Source organism: Danio rerio, chromosome 11 (assembly GCF_049306965.1).
Source record: "Danio rerio strain Tuebingen ecotype United States chromosome 11, GRCz12tu, whole genome shotgun sequence".
Lineage (NCBI taxonomy): Eukaryota > Metazoa > Chordata > Actinopteri > Cypriniformes > Danionidae > Danio > Danio rerio.
The window spans coordinates 33,706,501-33,712,500 of NC_133186.1; the positions used below are offsets into that span (position 1 = coordinate 33,706,501).

At 35.1% G+C, this 6,000-nt stretch overlaps 1 protein-coding gene across 6 annotated transcripts in view; it reads left to right on the forward strand.

Annotated features, from left to right (window-relative positions):
- sipa1l2 (signal-induced proliferation-associated 1 like 2) overlaps nt 1-6,000 on the forward strand; it is a 148,518-nt gene that overhangs the window by 129,556 nt on the left and 12,962 nt on the right. The window lies entirely within an intron of this gene.

Consider the following 6,000-nt stretch of genomic DNA (forward strand, 5'->3'; position numbering starts at 1 on the left):
TTATTTATTTTTTATTCTGGGAAACTTGATATTTAGATATAATATGATATTTAGAATAAACGTGGGAAAAAAAACACATTTTTATTCTGTTCAAAAGTTTGCACCCCTTCTGGAGCATCGATAAACTAAATACATAATTTTCTTTAAAGATTACTAGTACAGATCAAACACAATACAAGTGAAGATTTAGTTTTCTTAAAGACATTGGTTAAAATTCTGCTTTATTGTAAATTAAATTATGCAAAAGTGCTGTAATATTTCAATGCAACTTGCTTGCAAATAAATGAGTCACATGGTTGTGTTTACATACATACTAACCTCAATATGCTATCCAGATCATCGCAGAATGCATCACAGCTTCAGCTGTACATATAATGTAAACGCTTGGATTGCCAGCACTAAGACATGGTTGATGATAATGGAATAAATGAGCTTTTTTTGGCTCCTGGAAGATTTTTCCATCTTCTCTGTAAGCTCACCACATTCCTTCCTGTTACAGTAATTTTATCCTCTACAGACTTTAATGTTGTACTAAGTAATGAAGCAAGTAATGATACTATAAATCTGCTGCTAATGCTCGAGAGACTTGGTGCTAATCATACTATTATACGTCTACTGAAAAATTCTTGCAGGATAATAAGTGTACTGTAATAGGAAAATCATTATAATAGCACGAATTTGGTGCAGCCACGCTGGACTGGTCATTGGAGGCACGACGCACTCATGCCTTAAACAGCTGGAGTGTAAAGCAGCTGAACAGAAGGCACGTTCAACTTCACAATTGCTAACATAAGCCTTGTTTCCATTTAAGCTAAACAAAAAGGAAGATGTGTAAAAGAGTGTTGCATGTGTGCGTGTGTGTATACTGTGTATACGAAAGCATATGAAAGCATATGAAAGGAAATTGGGGAAAAAATAAACGGGGTCTAATAATTAAGGGTGGCTAATAATTTTGACTTCAACTGTATGTATGTATGTATTATCAGACATGCTGTGAAAATTTCTTTGCTCTGTTAAACATCACTTGGAAAATATTTTAAAAAGAAGGAAAAACTTCAAAGGGGGCTAATAATTCTGGCTTCAACTGTGTATATATATATATATATATATATATATATATATATATATATATATATATATATATATATATATATATAATATTTGGGCATAGATTATTTTTTATCTATATTAATCTCGGAATTAATCTAGATTAATCTAGATTAAAATGGCTTATTTGAATTCTGCCGAAGGCATTAAAAATATGTGTGCTACCCAAATAATAAGTCTTTGAGAACGGGTTTCTCAAGCCAGGTGGCGCATTAGAACAGGGGCTCATCTCCTCTTTACAAAATGCATCACAAACTGCTTGAGAAACTGTTTTACTTTGATAATTGGTGATGTACTTGTGTTTACTAGCTGTTTATTTAGTTAAACATGAACTGCAGGCCTACATAAGCTCGAAACAGTGATTTTTTTTTTTTTTTTTTGATCACCTTAATTTGACTAAAGTCATAACTGAACCTAAACAGAAATGGAATTAAGACATGAAAATTATGCATATATTAGTAGAATTTAGTTTTAGTTTAGTTTATTTGTTTACAGGGTCAATGCACATTAATAAACATTACTGTAAAATGTGCCAGAATTAGCCAAGAATGGCTATTTTTCATCCGTAGACCCTTTACAGAATGTTAAAAAGTCACACCTAAAATAGAAGCACAACATTAAACATTAAATACACTTTCATAAGAAATACAGTTAAAAAAGTAAAGAAAAGAAAAAAAGAAAAAAAAAAGAACAGACTGATGGGAGCAGAGGACAAAAAGCCAAAGACAACAGTACAAATGTGTCAAGAATACAGTACTAATGCTGACAATGCTGATTTGTCAATAACCAATTTCTAATATGAGACTGAAAAGAACGAAAAGTGCATGATCTTTTTTACTAAAGTATTTTACTAAAGAATTACTAAAGTAAACACCGCAATCAGACTATTACCATCATGTAGGACTTTATCCTGGAATAAATTCTATAACACTCTCACCAGTCCTTATTTGCATCTAATACCCCAGTTTGTTACGGGATAATGAATGAAATGTTAATGAGTTAAAGTGAAACTGCCAAACTGCAGTTAAAGTCAGGCATCTTGCTGATTTGATTCAGAAAGTCACTTTTTTGTCAGACGACTCACCGGTCAGGTATGCATCCGCACTAAAATATCAAGGTGAAAGTCACCATGCTTGCGTAGAACAGACCCAGCTCCCAAACTAACTTTGAGAATAGATTAATAGAGATATTTTTTTATTACACGATAAGAGTCTTGTGTTACCGATAACGACACACACACAAACACACATACACACATACACTCAAATATATTTGTTTATTTTGTATGTGATCCCGGTTTGTGTAGCTCTCGCATAGTATAATAAAAAAGTTTAAATGTGAAATAAGTTTAGCTTTGGCCATCTAACAGCAATATTTGGCCAGAATCATCTGTTATTTGCTCTTGAACAGACTAACGGCCTACTCACACTATGCCATCCGTACCGTGCCCACGCCTGTTTCCCGGATCGTTTGAGAAGTGTGAGTGCGCTGAATCGGGCTCAAGCACGGTTCACTTGGCCGGCCCTGGCCCGGTTGTAAGAGGTGTGCCTGAGCGCGGTACACTTGGGCTTTGGTGCGGTATGCTTGTGTGTGAGTGCAAAACGCGCCAAAGCCCGAAACTGAAAGCGATACGTGACTTTTAAGGGGTTGTTTCATATGGATTTATTAATCATTCTTACTGTTCAGTGATCGCAAACTGCCGTGGTTTATTAAAGACGCAAACTCCTCACAGCGTGACAGCTGCGCGCCTTCAGCAGACCTCCTCATTCCTGCAGCACGAGAGCTTAATGATTGTTTATGAGCGCCAAAAGTGGCGGATCTGTCCGGTGAAATATCTGACTGCGTGTCACCGCATCCCTAAGAACTGTTTGGCGAAATATTTGACTGCATGTCAATGCATGACAAACGACTGAAAGGATATAACTAGAGAAATCTCCACTGTGCTACTGGGTGAGAGTGTATGGCAAGCCGTTTTAGCATTTAAACCTTGTTCTGACTATCCATAAATATATTTAGAGATATAATTATATTTTGACTAGTCATTATTATAAATCGACTAGTCAGAATGACAATTAGAGATATCTGCAATTACAATTGTACTAGTACGAAATCAGATTGGAGATATCTGCAAATATATTATGACTAGTCATATTCCTCCATTGACTTCCATTTAAAAATATATGCAGATATCTCTGAGTTTTGACTCGTCAAAAATCCAATTCAAGATATCTACAACTGTAATTCGACTATTAGTAAATTAATTAAGAGATATCTTCAAATATATTTGTAAATATCTCTAAATATGACGAATTAAAGACATCTCCAAATGTATTATGACTAGTAAAAAACTCAGTTAGAGATATCTCTAATTACAATTGTGACTAGGCAAAACTCATTTAGAGATATCTGCAAATATTTTTCAATGGAAGTCAATAGAGGAATATGACTAGTCATAATATATTTGCAGATATCTCTAATCTGATTTCGTACTAGTACAATTGCAATTGCAGATATCTCTAATTGTTATTCTGAGTAGTGGAATAATAATTATGACTAGTCAAAATATAATTAGAGAAATCTCTAAATATATTTATGGAGTCAGAACAAAGATTTATATGCTAAAAAGGCTTGCCATAGAGAGCGCTTCTGAACAGCGCAGCAGCGATGACGTAAGCGTGCCGAGGCCAGATATGGTGTGAGCGCGGGCCGTCGGGGGAGAAGGGAGGGGGGACAAGCGTGCTTTGGCCCGGTTCGAGGCAACTGTACCTAGTGTGAGTACGGCCTAATTTGATAGCAAACAAGCAAGAAGCCAACCAGCTAGACTTTCTAATGGGACATGTCTTTTAAAAATGCACCTGATGCTGAGAAATGAACAAGGCAAACACAACATCCAACGACACACATATAATGCAGGTTTATCTACAAGTAAAATAGTGCCGGCTGATATGTACTGCAGGAGCCCGTCCTGTGTGAACAGCCCTATAATGCCTCTTGGCGTGTTTGGTATTCAGACACTCGAGCTGTTCTCCAGCTGTCTGAGACGTACAGTTCCTCTCTCATTATAGCAGAAGTCAAAGTCGGCCAACTTCATTCATTATTCAAATCACTCTCACCTCTCAGGCCTCCTGTCTGTCTGCCTGCATGAGCAGCACACTTGGTGAATTAACCAACGTTTGCTCTCTAGGTCGCCTACAGCTCATTTCACCTTTGATTCTTTCCCCATACGTACACTGAATTGTTGGTAAATGTGCCCTTTGACCCTTGACCATTGGGCAACGGCGACTTCTTTCCTGTCAGGTTGAAAACTCTGCCGCTAGATGAATGTTTAATGCAGTTTATAGAGTGGTCAGTTGTGTCTCAGTTTTCCTCTTGATCGATCTGATCATTATGTCTCTGATGAATGGTTCAAGTGTAATTGTAGCCTCTCATGAGTTAAATTATTTAGTAAAGACACTTTCAGGTCCGAGCATGTTGTGTTCCAGTTGAGCTTTGGATACTTTTTTCTCTGTCCTAATGCATTTTCCTGCTCTTATTATGTGGTGCACATTATTTCAAATTAAAAGGTCTTCATAAGATTTAATCAAAATGTAATGATGTGCTCTTCCAAAAAAATACTTTTCCATGGATGCCACGTTGGCCTTCTGGGCTGATAGACTGATAGATGCTAGCCAGCTTACAAGTTATTTTAGTGTGTGTGTGTGTGTGTGTGTGTGTGTGTGTGTGTGTGTGTGTGTGTGTGTGTGTGTGTGTGTGTGTGTGTGTGTGTGTGTGTGTGTGTGTTTGTGTTTGAGAACATGCTTAACAGATTTGTTGTTAATTAATTAATGTTATATATTGCTTTAACTAATACCACCTCATTGTTGTATATATACAACAATGTATATATATATATATATATATATATATATATATATATATATATATATATATATATTATTTTTCATTTATTTATTTTTTTCCCTAATTATCTACGAATTTTCAATTCAGTGGAATCGACTTTGGAATAGACTTCTTTTACATTCATTTTAAAAAGTGCAAGGATTAAACATGCTGTATCACATCGCGATTTGTACAATGCTACTGCATCAACTGCAGCTTTACATTGTGCAGTTCTCCTGTGGTCAGTCGAAACCAGCAGTCAAAATAAAATAGTTATTAGCCTACACTTTTACAGCATTTTTTAATTGTCTTGTTTAGATAATTTTGAAAATTACAGTACATTGCAATCTCGGAGATAGAAAGTTAAAACAGAAGGAGTGAGTCAAACCTATTAAACCTTATTTAAAAATCCTATTTTTGAAATGAAATTCACTTGGTATAATTTGTATCTTAATTTTAATGTCTTTTTTTGTAGTTGGTTACAAAATAAACAAGAAGAATGAATATTAGAGGTGAAATTAAGTGCGTTCAGGGCCAAAACAAAACCACGACCACATGTATTGTCCGATTTTTTTGTCAATAAATAAATGATTAGTGTCCTTATGATTGTTGTTTTTATTTATTTATTTTATTTGTGAAATAGGCATAGGTTAAATAAAAATGTTACTTGATCACATCAGCAGCCAATTACATAACATGTAATTTTACCTGCAGTGCTAATGTAAGACGTCGATTCACTCCACATTCACACATGTACTGTATAATATATTTCATTTATAACACAACAAGCTTGACATCACAGGCAGATCATCTATAAAACCAAATTGTAAAAAAGTGTGCTTTTTAAGAATTTAAAAGTGAAAGCGAACTTCATCCTATTTTTATCATTATAACTGCAGCATGTAACTGCTTCATTCAGGAGGGTTTATAAAAACAGACTAAACTCTCTTCTTGTCCTTAAGTCGATTTTGGTACTACAGTAGGTCATTGAGAGTCAAGTAATTAATTCTTTTG